Source organism: Myodes glareolus, chromosome 2 (genome assembly GCF_982192425.1).
Source record: "Myodes glareolus chromosome 2, mMyoGla1.1, whole genome shotgun sequence".
In the NCBI taxonomy this organism is placed as follows: Eukaryota; Metazoa; Chordata; class Mammalia; order Rodentia; family Cricetidae; genus Myodes; species Myodes glareolus.
Genome location: NC_142027.1, coordinates 123,364,577 through 123,383,840, shown reverse-complemented (window position 1 = coordinate 123,383,840; position 19,264 = coordinate 123,364,577). Strand labels below are relative to the sequence as shown.

Below are 19,264 nucleotides of genomic sequence, written 5' to 3'. Positions count from 1 at the left end.
TGCGAGAGATGCGAAGAAGAGATGCTGCCAGTGTTGGAGAGCCAGAGGAAGGGGGGCAGGGAAACCACAGCAGGCGCACAAGCCTGCACACGCCTGCACACCACGAGGACAGTCAGCTAGCCCTTGAGAGTCGATGCACCATACCCAGGGCACAGTGAGGATCCTACACACATATCAAGCTAGCTACAGCGGGATTCCTGCAGGAGGTGGCACATGGCAAAGAGCAGAGAATGACAGCCTCTGGACTGGAGTCCAGTCTCACAAGCCCCAAGGCATACTTCTTGTCTACGATTTTCTCAGCTGGAAAACTAGAAATAATTACAAACCAAAGAGGACAGCAGGCAGCAGCCAGCCAGACTCCATTTGTCGGCTGATGCTGAGGTTCCAAGAGGGAGGTGATCTGCCCAAAGTCACAGAGCCATTCTGATCTACCTCTTGACTCCAAAGAGAAGGGAAGAGAAACCAGTAAGAACGAGGCTATGAGCAGAAAGGAAAAGAACACCCCACAAGTCAAGATCCTCTGAAACAAGTATCGGATTTTCTAGCTAGAAAAGAGGCTGCATCTGAAAGTGGTCATTATACTAGGCTCAGAGCAGTGGGGCAGGGAGACCACCCCACCTTATTCCTAGTCAGGAGAGATGTTCCTGCTTACGCACACATGACCAGCTATGCAGGGATGTCTGCTCACACTCATTTGGTCCTTCATCTGACAACTCACCCCAAGTTCACGTTCTCACAAACACTACTTTGAACACAGGATCTTTAAGACATAATTAGTTAAGGTGGAAGTAGGGTGGGTCCTAATCAAGTGTGACTGGATTTACTCCCTATAAAAAAACAGTTGCTGGGTAATAGTGACACACGTCTTTAATCCCAGCACTTGGGAGGCAGAGGCAGGCAGACCTCTGAGTTCGTGGCCAGCCTGGTCTACAGTGAGTTTCAGGACAGCCAAGACTGTTTCACGGAGAAACCCTGTCTCAGAAAAACCAAAAAGAAAAAAAGGAGGAGGAGGAGAATAAGAAAACAGTCACAGGACTTGGTCTTATCTTAGCTGTAGAACACATGCCTAGCATGCACTAGGTCCTAGGTTCAACACCCAGTACTGACAAAAACTAAGAACTAAAACTAGCTTTTAAGCTGGTAAGATGGTTTAGGAGGTAAAAGGACTCAAATCAAAATGGATGACCTTGACTTGGCTTGACCCCCAGGACGAGAGGTATCAACTCCCATAAGTTACCATCTGGCTTCCACATGCGTGCCGTGGAATGCACGTTACACACATATACATAATAAGTAAATAAAGTTTAAAACAACAAAAGAATAACACAAACGAACAATCCGTGTGATGACAAGACACAGGGTAACCTGAGTCTGCAAGTGCCAGTCAGCAGCAGCAGCTAAGAGGAGGCAGGGCAGATCCTCCCTGTAGCTTCAAGAGCACAGGTCATCCAGCATTCAGACTTCTGACTATGTGGAATGGATTCTGGCTGTTAGAAGTCACCCAATTCTTAGTACTTAGTAATGATGCCCTGAGATACTACCAAAAAGACACAAGAGAGAGCCGGGTCGTGGTGGCACATGCCCGTAATCTCAGCACTTGGGAAGCAGAGACAGGTGGATCTCAGTGAGTTCGAGGACAGCTTGGTCTACAGTGTGAGTTCCAGGACAGCCAAGGCTACACAGAGAAACCCTGTCTTGAAAACAACAACAAAAACAATACAAGAGAGATTAGCCTCTGTAGTTCGCCCTCTAGGGGCTCTAAGAGACAGCGTTTGGTTCCACATGGTGACCCATCCCCTGCCATGATCAATGGTTCTCTCCCTGCTGCCAGTCTTATCTTCCCTGGACTTGGGGTTCTAATGAGAAAAGAAGACTCAGTTGACTGTCATCATTTACAGAAAAATTAGTGGCCTGGGTAGGCCCAGCTGGCTACTTGCACACTTGCTCCTTGAAGCCTTAGGCCCAGCCAGAAGCAGGAAGAGAACACAAAGATTCTGAGGGAGCACAAGACCCCGCTCAAGATTCCCCAGTAGGTCCACAGCAAGATTCCCTAAGCTGTCTATATCACCCACATCCAATGTCCCAGCCAGCATTCTGTGCCCCCAGCAGTGCTATCTCCCACCCACTCTGCAGCTGGGGACCCAGGCAGGGACCGTGGGCAGCTGGCATCTGCTCTTTGAAAAGGTATTTATCTTTCCACTTGCAGAGAGCAAATGAGAGCCATAAAAGGACATGCCCAACGTCAGGTGCAGAAGTGCTCCACAGAGGCAGATGTTGTTCACACGTGCACGAGGCTGTTAACTGCCAGGACTGCCCTTGCAGAAGAACCTGGGGCCCTGCTGTGCAGGAGGTCTCAGGCAGACCACAGATGTGAGCACTGTCCCCATGCCTCCATAAACACAGTGAGGCATCATCTAGCCCTATGAGCACTGGCGGTTCTAGGAATATCTGTGCCAAGTGCACAAGCTTGAGATTTCTATTTGCTCTCTTTCTTTCTTTCTCTTTCTTTCTTTCTTTCTTTCTTCCTTTCTGTCTGTCTGTCTTTCTTTCTTCCTTTCTGTCTGTCTGTCTTTCTTTCTTCCTTTCGCCAATTCACTATTTCAAGTTTACAGTCCATCAGAGTTTACTGCAAGCACAAGGTTCTACACTAGAGCATCTCATCATCCCATTGAACAACAGCTCCCAGCTCCCTCCACACCAAGCCCTGCTAACTACCATTCTCCTTTCCATGTCTAGTCTGGGGGCTGACAGTGAGTGACATCACATGGTATTGACCTCATGTGGCTGTCTGTCCTCTTTCACTTAGCAGAGACTTTCAAAGCTTCATCCCTGTGGTGTGTTAACACTTCATTTCTTTTTATGGCTAAATGCTCCACTGTATGCACGGACCATGTCTGTTTATCTGGTGCTGGAAATCTGAGCTGTTCTACCTTTCGGCTCTGACCTACGGTCCTGCTGTGAGCACTGGGGAGAAGCTGCAGCCTTTGCTTTTCCCTCTCTCAAGGGGCAGCCTATGCAGCGGGCCTACTGGCCATGGCGTAACTGCAGATAACCATCCAAGGGGCTACTGGACTGTTCTCCACGGTTGCTGCAGCATCTTACATCCCGCCAGCCCCTCAACATCCTCTCTAACAGTTGTTTTACTCTCTTTTTAAAGGTTTAAGATCATAGACAAGCCCAAGACTCTGAACAGATACAACCCACAGGATGTGACCCTGTGGCCTACGGTGGCCAGGTAACCACTCAGCAAAGGACAATGTTGGTGTAGTCAGGAAGACTCACTTCAGGTTCCTGCTTTAGGGCTCACTGGCTGCATGACTCTGGACAAAGACTTTAACCTCTCTACGCGTCAGTTATAGAGCTCATGTGGCAAGTGTCACATTCCACTGGAGCAGGGCTGTGACTGACGCTAGAGTCTTGTCAAAAAGTGTACAGGATGAGGCTGTTTCCTCCTTCCTTGCATTTCCTTTCACGACAAGCACGAAAAGGGTTAGAATATTATCTCCTCAAATCTTCTCTCTGCCTTCAGATGAAAATGACAAAATAAAAGAAAAACAAAGAGAAGGGGAATCTAGATGTTCTCCTGAGGAAAACCTTAGCAACACACATACACACATACCACAGACATACATGCTCATGCTCTCACACACAGCCATATGACACTCATCCCTCACCATAAACTCAGTTTCCCCAATCATGTCACCAGATCCAAGCAGGAAGGGTATGTATCCTTATTGTGAAGACATGAAGATATAAAGAGATAAAGTGACCCCCAAATTCAAATGGCACCCCTCATATGGGGTCCCTACTCTCCTAGACAAGTCCAACCAATACAAAAGACAGCCGCGGGCACTGCCTACACACAGGCCACACCCCAGAGACAGCCCTGCTGCCATTACTCTGCCCCTGTTTATGGTGTGCAAGTGCTTTCTGTCTCTCTCCCTTCCTCTTCCTGAGAGAGAGAGAGAGAGAGAGAGAGAGAGAGAGAGAGAGAGAGAGAGAAAGAATGCTCATGCAGACTAAGGTTCTGACTGAGAAGTCCCAGGAGGAAGTAGGACCCCCTTTCCTTACAGATAGTGGAGGCATGCATCCCTTATGGGTCACCAGCTGATATCTCCATAGTGACAGCGTGACACAGGCAGTGAGGCTAAAAATAGAACCTCTACCTGATGAAAGCCCTGTCTGTCCAGTTCCAGCTGCGTGGGACTCTGAAAAGCTTGGGGACCAAGATCTCAGTAAGAGTGGCCCTTAGGCCATTAGAAGGGTCACAGTACACTCAGCTCATCCAGGAGAGGAGCTCAGGTAAGGTCCTGAGCTAATGGGCTCTGTGTGGGTGGCCCCGGAAGGCCTGCAGTCACTGAAGTTCTCACTCTTGTGCAGGCACACTCCCCTTCCCAGCAGGCCAGCTGAAGGAGCTCCTCTCAGCCTTGACAATGAATGCACTCTCTCCCCAGAGGCACTCTGACAGGCTTCTCACCCAGCATAGCTCACACAATGCTCAGGTCAGATCTCATCCGACATAGTTCACACAATGTTCAAGTCCGATGCCACCTGAAAGGATTCCCAATAAGTTACTCAGCAGGTAACCCCAGATCTGCTCAACCCCAGAATGGGTGCATGAGTTGGTAAGCTGTCTTAAGCACTAGGTAAGGAAGTACAGAGCTCAGCGCCAGGTGGCCAGCATCTGAGACAGGAGGCGTGGAACTTGAGGACACGCCCTTCTCCTTGGCTTCAGCATTCTCTTCTCTACAATAGGCTGACTTCAAAGAGTAGCTGTGTGGTAAATTGAGGGCATGGTGTAAAGCAAACACCACAGAAAGCACACAGTATCCACTTGGCGGGACTGAAAAACGGTATGCTGCAGTAGTGGACTAGCCTGGAAACCTCTGTGATGGACATTCCCACATGAAGCAGCTGTTTGTGTGGCCTCACTGCACACCGCCACATCAGTCAGCACCTCACACACACACAGGAAACTCCAGAGGTGAAACAGAGACATGTAGGAAGAGCACAGAACCTCTGCAAGTGACAGGAACACCAGCAAACCAACAAACAGCTTTGGGTGTCCCTAAAAACCAAGCAGGGGTGGGCATAAAGCTCAGCAGTACAATGCTTGCCCAGCATGACCGGTGTCCTTCTCAGTCCTCAGCACTGCAAGGAAGGAAAGTTCCTTTTTAAATGTTTATAACCAGGGAATACGACTTTTCATTTATGTATTCTAAAGCTAGTTGATTATCTAAAGCCATTTTATTTATTTATTAAGCTTTAATTTTATCTTATGTGTATGAGCATTTTGCCTAATGTATGTCTATGCACTATGCACATGCCTGGTGTGCTCAGAGGCTAGTAGAGGACATCAGATCTCCTGGGCCTGGAGTTACAGGTGGTTACAAGTCACCATGTGGGCTCTAGGAATTAAACCTTGGTCCTCTGGAAGAACAACCAGTACTCTTATTGCTGAGCTCTCTCTCCAGCCCGATTTAAAGCCTATTTTAAGTGACTGAAAACACTCTTAGAGTGAGGCTACTTCCCAAGGGTTCTGCTCCTTAGATTTTCATATGAGTGATACGTTACAGACTTCAGGTTCCATGCCATCAAAGCTTTCTGCCTGTTATGAACGCCTCTCCATCAGCCCCACCCCACCTCCCATCTACAACCACCAAGCCTGGCCTCTCTCAGTGCCTGGCCATGGTAGAATCATGCAGTAACTTTGTGACTCACGTACTTCCCTTAGCACAGCGACCTCAAGATTCACCTGCACTGTCCTATATCGCGGATCTCTCTGAAACAGACACACTTCATCTAGTGACAGACTTTGTAAAATTATCTGACTTTAAATAGTCTTTGTTACCTTACCATGAACATATACTAATTAGATTTATCTTAATTGTGTGTCTGTGTGTGGGGGCGGGTAATGTAGGTAAAACATAACTAGGTGTCCAAGGAGGCAGAGGTGGCTGATCCTCCTGCCGCACCTGATGTGGATGCTGAGAATCGATGCTCTTAACCACTAACCATCTTTCCTGCCCCGAAAGCTTTTAAAACTAGGAAAAGAAATACAAATGTAACCTAGGACTAAAGAAAAGCCACTTGCTCCTCTCTTGGATGCATCCTTCCTCAAGCTCGACCTGCATCTCCAGCTGTGTGACCTTGGACAGAGCTGCCCTCCCAGCTTCTCTGCAGTCTCTAACATGGATTCCTAGCATGACTATGTTATGGCAAATCTACAACAGCCTTAAAATTCTCCAGTAGAGCATGGTGAATACAACTAACCATTTCTCATGGTTTGAGTTAATCATTAAGTATCCTTAATCATGAATGGGAAACACAACTGGCCTCACTGACCACTGATAATGGACTTCCCAGGTTACTTGCTCCTCAGGCACATGGAAAGTTAATTAGTGTAATGAAAGCAAGTGTGAGTTTGGGAATTCCAGACTTACTTCCTGTTCTCACTCAGCTACCCTGGAGACTGGTGATGTCATGTCATTCTCCTGGCTACCTTTCCTAGAGTACCCAAGGACAGTGACCCAGAGGTTATGTGTCCCCATTGTTCCCTATCATTATCTAGTGGGAAGCAGTGAAAACAGGCTACTGAGAGCCAGGACACCTGCTCCAAGTCCTCAGTAAGGGAAGGAGGCTCCCGAGGTCCACGTCACAGGTGAGCCCCTCCAGAATGCCCTGACTGTGAGACTGAGACCTACCAATAGTCAGACCTGTGACCTGAAAACCCAGTATACACCCAACTGTGATGACTGTGTATGGACAAAGCCACCCTCACAGACCATCGCCTGCCCAGCATCCTCAGAGGTGAATACAGACGCCAAGGCACAGGGAGGTATGATTGCCAAAGACCACCCCACCTTTGGCTTTCAGCCATCTGGTCCAGTATCATTTTTCAACTAGAAACAAACCAAAGTCAAAACTTCCCTGACCCAGAAACAACCAAACAAAATGTGGCCTATCCTCACAATGCCATTCACCCCTAAAAGGCAGGCAGCCATGACACCAAGTGAGGTATGATGCCACCAATACGACATCCATACAGAATTAAATCCATAACAGCAGGAAGTAGAATGGTTGCCAGGGGCTGAGAAGGAGGAGGGGGATGTTTAATGGAGCCAGAGTTTCCGCAGGGGAAGATGCAAGAGTTCTGTGGATGGATGGTGGGGATGGTTGCACAGCCACCTAGTATACTTAAGGCTTTAAACTACACTCAAAACGGTCTAAGTAATGGACTCTATGCCATGTGTATTCTATTACAGGCAAAAAGGAATGACATATGCATAACCTGCGGGCGCTAAAAACATGGATGTTGAGTGACGAAGACGCCAGACAAAGGTCACACATGGGACTCTGTTTACAGAAGATGTCTGGAATAGGTGACTATAGAAATAAAAGCCCGTTCGTTGTTGCCAAGGAGCTGGAGGAGGATGGGGACTGCCAATGGGTATGGGGTACCCTTTTTGAGGGGCAGAGTGTTCTAGAATGTTCTAGAGTGTTCTAGAAAGAGGGTAGATGCATGCCACTGTGAATGTGTTAAATGCCACCAAGTTGTACAATTCAGAAGTGTTTCGTTTTTCAGACTCTGAATACCACCATGCTTCATCACATGACTTTCCCTGGAGCAATGTAAAGAGACATCCATTCTCCCCACACAGAGAGGTGCCAAAGGACCCCACGCGATCCAGCTTAGTGAACCAATGCAACACTAGGTTATTTACAAGATCATGGGTGACTCAGAGGCAGCACCAGTGAGAAGGTCCACTCAGCGATGCCACTGAGTCACACCTGCCACACGGACAACTCACGAAAAGACGCACCGTGGAGAAGTCTCAATGGGCAGAGGGTGGCAGCTATCCCACTATAGAGCACCACCTCCCAAGTGAACTTTCCAGTGGAGAGGGACCTGTGAGGATCCCTGAAGGTTTGTGAACACCATAAACAGCAGTACACCCTGGGCATCCCCACTCCCGAAATAAGGGAAAGTGAGTAGCTATGATCTCAGAAAGATCTACGGTCTTTTATTGGACTTGATCACTGAGTCAGGACCCAGTAGTGATCAAGCCAAATGAAAGACTGTAGCTACACAGCACACCTGAGTCAAAAAGAGGACCCTCACACTGCCATACTCTCCATGTGCATGTGTGGAGGGTAACTACTGCCTCTCTTCTGCTTTCTTCCAGGCCCTTTCTTGAGCTCTACACAGCACTGCCTTATGCTGGATCCCACTCCTTCTCTGTGTCCAAGGCTGAATCCTGGATTGTTTTAAGTGCTCTATCAAGATATAAGTGGAAAAAAAGGAAGCTGGTAATTCACAGTTTAGGAGGGGAGAACAGGTGCAGCCCAGTCCCAAGACCCTAGTGTGGCTTTCTTTCCAGGGGTCCTCACTGCCTCTGTTTCTTCATGTATAACTTGTTACTCCAACAACCCCTAATAGGTCCCCCAAGATGTCACTCAGAGATTTAACTAAATCTCTTCTCCAAGTTCAGAACCAGCTCTGGCACTCTGGAGGGAACTCCAAGAGTAATAAATCAGCCTGTCCTATCTGACTGGACACTTAGGCCCCAAGAGCTAAACCAAGAGGCCAGCAATGCAAGTGTGACTTTGGATGATCAGGAAAGCCTTAATAGGGCGTCTGCACCCTAAATAGGTTCTGAGCTCTAAACTCACTGCCTGGGCAGCCAGGGAAACATCCAACCCCTGCCCAAGGGGCCTGTCTTCATTTGTTTTCTATTGCTGTGATATATACCATGACCAAAAGCAACTTGGGGAGTGTGGTGGTTTGAATAAGAATGGTCCCCAAAGGCTCATATTTGAACATTTAGTCGCCAGGAAGTGGCACTATTTAAAAGGATTAGAAGGATTAGGAGGTGTGGCCTAGTTGGAGGAAGAGTTTCACTGGGATACTTTTGAATGTCAAGCCCAGAGCCTCTGTCTCTGCTTACAGATCAGGATGTAGCTCTCACCCACTGTTCCAGCACCTGCCTGCCTGCATATCTCCACACTCCTCACCATGACAGTAAACTGTAAACAAACCCCAAATGCAATGTTTTCTCTTAAAATAGTTGCCTTGATCATGGTGTCTCTTTACAGCAATAGACCAGTGACAAAGACAGAGGGAAAGGGTTATTTCCACCTAGAGCTTGCAGTTCTTCAGGAAAGAATTCAGGGCAGAATTCAAGCAGGAACATGGAGGCAGGAACTGAAGCAAAAGCCATGGAGGAACGCTACTTACAGGCTTGCTCTGCTAGCTTTCTTATATCCTGGGACCACCTACCCAGGGACGGCACTGCTCTCAGTGAGCTGGCCCTTCACCGGAAAATGGCCCCCACCCTGACTTGCCTATAGGCCAGTCTGATGGGAGGTAAGTCCTCAATTGAAATTCTTTCTTTTCAGCTGACTCTAGCTTGTGTCAAATTGACAAAAAGCTAAACAACACAGGGCTTGAGTCCAAGGCTCCAAACTGGGCCTACCATGTCGCCTTCTGTTTCTCAGCCACAGACCCTGACCACCTCATTTCAACAGCCGCCAAAAAGCTGGGTCTAGCCTCTGCCTCCTCTCCTGGCTGGCTTCCCCTTCCATCTTCACAAAACCCTGGGTCCAAAGCTTTCTCTGAGACCAAGAAGAGAGAATGATGGGGATAGAGGAGCCTGGCTCCAGAGGTGTGGCCTCCCCTCCTGAACAAGCCCCACCTTACTCAGAACTTTGACAAAGTCCCACCTCATCCTGCTGCAGAAGGAAAGCCACATATCAGGATCCCTTGGCCTACTGTGTTTTCTCTTCAGGGTAGAAAAAACAAAAAAGCAAAACATAAACAAACAAAAAACCACCTGCTCCCAATTACCTCACCTCCCAGGAGCTCCAGGCTTACACCCCTGTGCCTGACCTCTGACCTCCAGGGGTGCATGGCTAGAGGACTGGACAACGGGATCAGAATTTGGCCTCAAAACTCCATAAATGGACAGGACCGAGGGCATGTGATGCTATCTCAGGGAATCTGTCAGTCTTCGGAGCCCTTTGGCCTCTTTTTGGAAAGCAAACGCTTCGAAACAAACAGGAGAGGAATTCTATTTCCCACTAGAACAAATAAAAAGGGGGGGGGCACAACACAAACTCAAACTTCTAGATTCTCTACCATTTAGACACAACCAGATCAGGAAACGCTAAGGGATTAAAACAACAGCAGCATAACTCACAGACTGGTCACTTAAGCAATGTGACTCAACACCAACAGGCACACGAGGAATCAGGAACCTCCAGGGGCCTGGAATCCGAACCAGTAGCTAATGTACTGAGTGCTGGGGTTTAAATCAAGACCTCCGGGAGTCACAGGGTCCCCATCTGGGAAACAGCACTGGTAAAGCACAAAGGGACTAGCTTGGTCCCTTCCTGCAGTTCTGAAGCACAACACAGAGGCAAGTGGCAGGCAGCTCCTTACCTCTGCCTCTCAGAAAGGCCCAAGACACCAAGTCAGCACCAAGCCACTCTGCCAGGCACTGATGGCCCCAAGACAATCAAGCTACAGCCCCTCGAAACATGTGCAGTGAAGGTGGAGGTGGTGTGTGTAAGACTTGGGGTGCCCTGTGGTTGGGAGGTTCCCAGGAGAAAGAAGAGCAGCCTCCTCGAGGGCTCTTGTAGCAGGCAATCTAGAGCCCAGGGTAACTTTGTGGGATATGGGCAGGATGCTACCAGCTTGTACCCAAGTAGCAGACACACTACCCCAGGCCACCAGCACAGCCTCTAGTGAACAAGACATTTCCGGTTTTATGAGCTGATCTCTAGTTCAGTCCTTGAGTGCTAATCCCACTCTCCCTGTCCTGTGCCCAGCCCTATGATCCCAGGGTTTCTGGGACAAGGAATGTCACTGCTCTGTGTAGAAAGGTGGAACTCTTGCATTTTCCCAGGGCTCCTTCTGACTCTCCTATCTGATTCTAAATTCCTTCTCTCCCCTGGCCTCCCACTGGAAAGTCAGACAGAACATTCTTCAGGACAGGATGTGGTGGGGTGGGAATAACCAAGGTGCAACGAAAAAGGTGAGTGAGGCCAGGAAACGTGATGCCCTGCTACCCAAGGAGTGCAGGACAAACAGCACAGATCAGGGTCAGAACCACGAACTCACGACACTCTGTGAGTCACCAAGGCTGGGAACTGGCATCAGTCTAGAGCTCTCAGTCACTCTACAGCCACAAGCTCGGCCGCTTGCTAATGGCAGGAATCCGTGACACAAATCCCTCGCTACCCAAAGCAGCCAATGCTCAGGCTCTGTGGCGCCCAGTGTAAATTAGCAAGCTCTTCACTACCTTAACACAAATCATGCTCAGGCCAATTAAATGAGCTACTTCAGGACCTTGCTACACTGTGCTGGAAAATGTCAAGCATTGGGGAAAGGAAGTCTCAGGTGATGCATGTCCAATTGACGGCTGAGCAAGGGAGAGTGCTTTCGGAACTCCGGAGGCTTTTGTTATTAATGGTGTTTTAGTGTTGGGTTCTTAAACACATCAAACAAATTTCCTTAGACTGGTAGTTACTGACTGCCACAGGGAAGACTGTAGGCCTCCCACCTCCCAGATGGTCCAACCACAATAAACGTTTGGCCTGTCAGATGCACAACACTGACGAGCTAATTGAAATATGCTGCAAACAGCAAACCCCAAATAAATGTGAAATCATTGTTTCCTTGTGCTATAGCCCACCGAATCGCCAGCGTGTCTGGCTGGCCCTGCTGATGGAATGTGCCTCCCCACCATCCACTCCGCCAGCCTCACTGATGTGCGGTTTTCAAAAGACTTAAATGCTTTTTTTCAGTGTGATTACCCAAGTGAGGAAAAGTCTAATTGCAAAAAATGTTTGGTTTTTCTCCCTCATTGAAATAAAAATGCAAGTGAAGAGTCAGTTCTTACAAAGTGGCAAGAAAAGCAATTATAGCCTTGGGCAGAGAAGAGGAAGTGTGTGCCGTCCTCAGGAGATAAGCGTGGGCCTGACCACAGGGCAGCCCTACCCCTGGGCCAAGGGGAGCTGTTCCTCTTGAAGGACACAGGAATGGTCACCCAGTCCTGCCCAATGCCTACTTCTGAGAGGACACTCGTGTCCCCTTAGGTCCTCCTTAGGGGCCCAGGAGGATACTAAGGATTGACACCCAATCCTAGGAGAAAAAGAGTAGGAAAGGAACAGTTTGCTGGGGCAGACCCAGGAGGGAAGGCCCTTGCCAGCAGCCACTCTCAAAGCAAGCTACTGAGCCCTGGAGTAGGAGGAGGCACAATCTGGAGACCCATGAACTTTTACTAGGCGTCCACAAGGCATTTTTGGGAAGACAGCTGTGAGCCTGGGCTCTGGGGACTCCAGTGTGGCCTGAACACCTTGGGAAGACCACTCCTCTGGCTGAAAGCCTTCCCTCAACAGCTTGTAGCAAGGGCTAATTCTGTTCTAGGCGGATACTGGCCTGTGGTCACCCAAGTGTGTGAAGACCTGGTCCCTCTTTGCTTTCAGAGAGAGGAAATAGGCACTGTCCAGTAGGAAGCAGGACCTTCTGGAAGAAGCTGCAGGAGGGAGATGAGAGGATTGGTCGCCTGTCTTCAACATCTTTGATGACAAGCAACCACAAGAGTCTGCCAGGTCCTGGACTTCCACCTTTCTTCACAAGTAAAGGCTGGTAGCAAGCAGCAAGATTCCCTGAGGTGGATGGACATCTAAGATGGCAGGGCCACTACTACTGTGGGACTGCATCCTTGTGAACACATCGTCACTATGACCTACTTCTCAGGCAGGTAGGAGAGACGGCTCAGAAGACCCAAGTTAGATTCTCAACAGTCATGTCCTTCCTGTTGGCTCAAAACTACCTGTAGCTCTGCTTCCAACGCCCTCTCCAGGCCTCCTCAGGCACAACACACATGTGGCACATGTTAGCACAGACAAACGCACATAAACATAAGTAAAAGTTGACTTTAAAAAAAAAAAAAAAAAGAACTGTAACTCCCAGTCAAGGCTCCTAATGTCTTCTAGGTCAATTTACAAACTTCTGCAGATGGCAGATGTGGGTGGCCTGACATACAGGCTCCCCTCTGAGGAAGAGCGAGGTGATGTGTCACCTTCTGTTTCCGCTCTCGGATGGTAAACAGGTGTCCTTCTGTGCTGGCTTCAGAGTCACGTTCGCTTTGCTTTGTTTTTGTTTTTTGTATGTCTGTGAATTTTGTTAATTTTGTTGTCTAAAATGCCCTCAGCACAGAGCTGAAGGGCTGTCTGGTGTTCCCTGAGCACAGGCTATGACATGCAAAGAAAATGTGTCAGATGAATCTGAGCTACAGTGAGTTGAATGTCAGTGAACCAATAATATACTTTAAACAAGATGTCTTCCAAAAGAAATACACAGAAAATAAGGTAATGTGTTGATCAGTTGATGGAAATGTCATGACCAGAGGCTCCCAGGAAACTAACCTTTTATTCTCGTAGGTTCAATGTCCCTCAGTTCAGCTTACAATGTGACTTTAGGCAACAAAACTACTTTGACTAGGACAACTCAACTGCCCATGTAACCATGATGCATGGTGAATTTTACTCTGAGAGCAGCATTCACCTTGCTGGGCCACCTGCTCCCTGGCCTGCAGGTGGGCAGGACACCAACAGGGAGTGAGAGCTATCAGCTTCCCCTGAGTTCAGAATCAGCCTATGGGTCTCCCCTGCTGTGCCTGGCCCATGGTTCCTTGTTCCCTCTGATTTCAACCTCTGTGGGTGAGGTCAGCCCCTGGAGAAAGCCGTGTGGAGCAAGCAGGACTTCAGTGAGGATTTTCCCCAAGGTTGCGGCTTGGGGTTTTCACTATCTGTTACCGGATCCCTGCCTGCTGGTTAACTTCCATTTTGTCCTCTGGCAAGGGCAATAGTGGGTATGAGTAAGTCGATGAACCAGCCTGCCCCTCCTCACAGCTCTCTGTGTCCACACCATAAAGGTTTAGCAGAGGTCTGTCAGTGTTTGCTGGGCTGGGCCTACGGACGCCAGCTCACGCCAGCCAAAAGCAGCAGTGTAAGTGCTCCTGTGGGCTGACGAGCTGGCAAGCAGGGACCTTTGGCTCCAGGCTGGCAGTGTGGCCCTAGGGCAAACCAGTTCCTTCCAACAACCCCTGCCTCTAAGTTCTAGCAGCAGACCCAACAACCCCAGCACTAGATGGTGAAAAAATGAAAATTTTCACCAGCCTTCCCTAGCAGGCTTTGGAGCAATTTCCCCCTCCCTGCCCCAGAAACCCTGCTTTGGCAGGGTCAAAGTAACTTGAAGTTTAAACAAAAGCTGTATGTGTCTTTATCATTGCGATGGCTGGCCAAAATTCTGCCTAACCATTATCCTCTCTCTGTTCCTGGCTCACCATGATGGGACCTCCTTGCCTCCCCTGCCACAACTTTCCTACCAGAGTGGAATGAATCCTCTAAACTATAAGCCAAAGTAAAACTTTCATCTCGTAAAAAAATGAAAGAAAAGACAAACTCTTCAAATTCCGCTCTTCCTGGAAGTCACTGGGGACTCTTAACCACACTGAGTCGGCATTCGCATTAGGTGACGTGCTTCTTATTCTATTCCGTTCATATCTGCTCACCGTCTTAGAGAAACCTATTGTGATAACTCATATAAAATGTAATGCGCTGGGCAATGATGGCACACGCCTTTAACCCCTGCACTTATGAGGCAGAGACAGGCAGGTCTCTGTGAGTTCAAGGCTAGCCTGCTCTAAAAGCAAGTTCCAGGACAGTCAGAGCTACACAACAGCTACTCTGTCTCAAAAAAAAAAAAAAAGAATATAGACAAGGCAGGTGTGATAGGTCATACCTTTAATCCCAGCATTCATTCAGTAGGCTTGAGCAAGAGGATTTTGAGACCAGCCCAGGCTACAGTAAGAATTTGTCTCCAGAAAGGTTCTGAGGACTGGGGCGCTCACTTGACTTAGTATTTTTCATGCGCATATAAGGACCTGAGTTTAATCTTCAGAACCCATAAAAAGTCAAGCTTGGTGGTATATGTTTGTAATGCCAGCACTGGGGAGGCAGAGACAGTGGGAAGCTCCAGGGCGCCCTAGGTCAGCCAGTGCAACTTACTCTGCAAATCTCTGGCCAATAAGAGAAAAAAACAAGAACAAAACCAGTGTGGTAAGGGGAGAGTAAGGCAGAGAAAGGCAGAGATGAAAGGTACAAATCCAGACAGAATCTGATCAAATCAACTGATCTCTCTATTCCTCAATTTCTTTCCCTGGAAAAACTGGGGAAGAATAGCAGGAAGTGTGTAGTGTGTACATGGGCCCCGCGTACACACTGGTGGTACGGAGGACATAAACAGTACTATACTGCCTTCCCCACGGTCCTTCTTGTTATCAAAGAAAAAGCAGCCCAGGGAAGACAAAAAATTTCCCTACATTCTAAAGAAGCAAAAACAAACAAACCCACAGGGACTGAAAAGATGGCTTAGAGGTTAAAAGCACTTGTTTCTCTTCCAGAGGACCCAGGTTCAAGTCCCAGCACCCACATGGCAGTTCACAGACATCTGTAACTTTAGTTCCAGGGGAATCCAATGCCCTCTTCTGACCTCTGTGGGCACAAGGCATGCATATGGCACACAAATATGCAGGCAAAACACCCACAGACATGAAAAAAATTAAATACACCTTTATAAAAGAACCACAAACATGATTTTTTTCATGTGAGACATTGTAAGAAGCTGTCGATAGATGGGTAAAGTAGGTTTTAGAACAAATCAGATGAGAATCGGGCCTGGCTCTAGTCAAAAACATGCCTGGGTACCCAGTAAAATTTTAATAAACATCAGTCACTTGACCTGAAGAGAAACTGTGCAAAGACCACCTGGCTGTTGGCAGCTTAGAGGTTGGGGGTCCTGGGAAGCAGTTTCAGGGTGACTGTGTGCAAAGGGATCAAACTCTTCTCTGCAAAGCTACGAACTGGCCTGCAGACACCCAATGGATCCCCTGGGTGGCCTGCCTGGCCATTAACATCAGCCTCTCCTGCTGGTAGAACAAATGGCATTGTTCAGGAGCCTATCCTTGCCCTTCAGACAGGAGCACATGGTGCCTGGGCTCTTCCCAAAGCAACAAGGCAGAGATCTCGAAGCAACAGATGCTTCCTCTGCTAATCTCTACAAATAACTGCACATACTTCATTACTGGCTCTTCTTAAAGAGTAAGTTGGGAAGCCTGAACCGGATGGGCTGTTTAGGAAATCTGCCCGGTAGGAAAACAGGCTTCTGGACACAGAGGAAGGCAGTGTGAGAAGGAAGAGGTCAATGCGAACTATAAAAAGGAGGGCTCTGGAGGTCACCATCTCACCTTCTAGACAATATTTTCCTAAGAGTCTACTGGGTGTGAAACACTGGCGACAGAGAAATAGGATTTAGCCTTGACCATCTGGGAAGCTACAGTCTAGCAGGGAGGCGTATGGACACAGAAGCCTCATTTCACGTGGAAGTCAGATTAGGCCAAAGCAAAGCTGGAGGGCAGGGATCAAGCCCAGCCAAACCCAGGGAAGACAGATAGCTCAGCCCACCGCAGGGAAGAGGTGAAAAGGCGCAGAAACTAGGAAATGCTTAAGGAAATCTAGCAGGCTGGAGGAATGTGAGAAGAGCTGGGATAACTAGGACCCAGATGCCCAAGAGCCTCACACATGCTGAGGAGTGTCCGATTCCACAGAAACGTCCAAGACCAACTTTTTAACTCACACAGCAAATTCAGGGAAAGTCAAGCATGGGATCCAGACCTCTGGGCTCCCCAACTTCCATTCTCTACCCATGGAAGCTCTCAAGCTCACAGGCAGGGAAGGGAAGAGAGTTAGCTGCCCATGCAACATTCACCTGCTGGAGAATCACAGCCAGGCCTTGGTCATCTCCCCAGCAGGGAATGTGCTGTCCCAGTCATTTGGCAAAGTCACTCCCTCCAAGATCGGCCCTTCCAAGTCATTGTGCTTCTCTGCAGTGGGAGTGGTCTGGGCATCTCGTCCATTCCCAGAACACAGTCTCCGCACAGGAGAACAAGAACCTGACCACAGCCGTCCAGGGATATACAAAGCCAGGGTCAGTCAGGGAGGCAAGTGTCAGAAGGAATTCTGCTGTGCCGGAGGGATGCTGGCTGCACACAGTGGGGCTGAGGGAGTGGGAGAATCAAACTCCACCTGGGAGTACACAAGTCAGCAGGGGAAATGAGCCGCACACAAAAGTATCTAGAAGGCAGACAGGTCTAAGAGTCAGCAGATAAAAGCGCAGTGGGGGCTCGCAGCTGACAGAGGAGCCCAGGGGCTGGGTGGTGGCTGCCAGCCGCCTCAAGACAAACATTGGCTACCTGCAGGAGGGCTGCCCTATCAATCGGGGCTCTCGGTTGGGGCAGCCAGTGAGAACTGGCAGTGGACAAAGGCTGATGCTTGGTTGAGGTCTCTTGAAGAATCTAGAACCGGGAGGCGGGTAGGCCCAAGAGTTCTAGAGATACAGAGGGGGAAGAAATGGAGGAATTTCAAAGCAAAAGCAGGAAGACTACTTTAAAAGGGGACAAAGCTAGAGGCCTTGTTTAAAACGACATTTGTACAGAATTTACTTAGGATAAGCATTTAGGATGGGGGAAGGTGATAGTTGTGTACGCTGCGGGGAGGGGAACATTAAGTTTCCCTCTGGCAAGCTCCCCATCAGTCTTTCCACTGGTGGGAAAGAATATGAGGTGGGTGGAAGAGGAAGCCTCCCTCCCCCGCCACACACACACCTTCAGAATCTAGCATCTCTCAGGACATCCAGAAAGGGAGTTGGGGGGATAGAGAAGGGCCACACCCCATCCTTAGGCCCCAGTGCCCACCCAGTCAAGCAAGACTGCAGGGATGTCCCGCTGTACGGATGCAGGAGAAACCCAGACCATGGCTCTGCCCTGCACTTCCTGCCAGCCCAGGGAGTGGTGGTCTCCTGGGACAAGCCCTGCCCTGGCACTGCAAACACACCTGCTCCTTGACCTGCTGTGACACTTGTCACGGGGGGGGGGGGGGGGTCCCTCCACAACCAAGGAATTGAGAAGTCAGCATTGATAGTCCGAATGGGGGGGGGGGGGTCACCAAGCGATGCCGAGGCTGGGGTCCCGAGCCTCACACGGTTCTCCCACGCGGCGTCCCGAGGGCCCAATAGGCCGCGCGCACCGCTGCCCGGCACTGCGGGCTCCCCCGGCCCCGGAAGGGCCGCCGTCCGCCTGCCGTCCTCCCGCCGCCCGCCACTCGCTCACTCACCCGCTCGGCCAGCCGCACTCCAGGCTCCTCGGCCGCCGCCTCAAGCCGCGTCCCGGGTAGCGCGGGCCCCACGGCCCCGGCCCGGCCGGCTGCACCCCGTGGCCCCGCGCGCCCCCGCCGCCAGCTGGCCCCGCGCGAGCGTCCGAACGGCGGCGGGCATGCTCCGGGCCGGCGGCGGCGGCGCACGTGCTGGCGCGGGACTCGGGCCGCCGACCGCTGTGGCCTCTGGTGAGCGCGGGCTGAGGGGGACACGGGCCGGGCCGGCAGGAGCGCTCCGAGCCCCGGCGCCGCCGTGCCCCACGCGCCTCAGCGGTCGCTGCCTCCCGAGCGCGCCGGCCCGGCTCGCATTCCCTCAGTCGCGGCGGCGGCGGGCGGCGCCTCCTCAGGCCGCGCGGGGGAGCGGCGGGGGCGCGGCGCGGAGGAGCCGGGCCGCCGCCTGCGCCGGAAGAGCCGCTCCGACTCTGACCCGCACCGCCGGGCCCGCGCGCGGGAGGTCGAGAGGCGACCGCTCGGGGAGGGACCCCGGTGCTGGCGGAGCTAGCGGCTTCGGGGTTTTGTTTCTGACTAAACTCCTCAGGAGTCAGACGACACACTTAAGGAAACAAGCTGTAGCGAAAGCCATGGGGCGCTGGGAATACTGGGGCAGGCCCCGCGCCGTGTGGAAACCCGTGGTCTTTTGCCTACAGCCGTCGAGTCCTTTGCACAAGGCTCCGAGCGGGAAAAAGTAAAGTGGCCTCTTGGCCATCAGCGGCGGGAGTAGTGCCCGCCTGACAGCGTGTGCAGTTCAGGTCCCCACCTCCCAGAGAGCAGGCTCGGGTCCAGAAATAGCTTCATCGTGATGCACCTCTCCCTTAGCTCTCCCACCTCTCTTTCTGGTTGCCACATTGAGACCAAGAGGGTACGTGGTGCGTGTCAAAGAAAAGGTTACGGGTTTTTGTGGGTTGCACAAGGCAAGCCCTGCTTGCCAAAAGTTTATGTTGTGGACCTAAATTAAAGCACACACCTAACACCTAGTGATGGCTGA

At 50.3% G+C, this 19,264-nt stretch overlaps 1 protein-coding gene and 1 long non-coding RNA gene across 11 annotated transcripts in view; one reads left to right on the top strand and one right to left on the bottom strand.

Moving 5' to 3' along the window:
* The window catches only part of Pitpnm2 (phosphatidylinositol transfer protein membrane associated 2), a 137,923-nt gene extending 119,358 nt beyond the window's left edge, over positions 1–18,565 (bottom strand). For 3 of the 10 annotated variants that reach the window (XM_085679091.2, XM_085679107.2, XM_085679097.2), the window contains exon 1: positions 18,241–18,565. The gene's annotated coding sequence lies outside the window, so the exon portion shown is untranslated. The remainder of the gene's footprint in view (positions 1–18,240) is intronic. The other 7 variants (XM_085679131.2, XM_085679129.2, XM_085679126.2 and 4 more) reach the window with 4 other exon arrangements.
* On the top strand, positions 6,509–8,888 carry LOC125408689 (uncharacterized). Its single transcript, XR_007234539.3, has 3 exons — positions 6,509–6,661; positions 7,266–7,382; positions 8,187–8,888. It is a non-coding gene; the product is annotated as an uncharacterized LOC125408689 (long non-coding RNA).
* Positions 18,566–19,264: the final 699 nt, after the last annotated feature.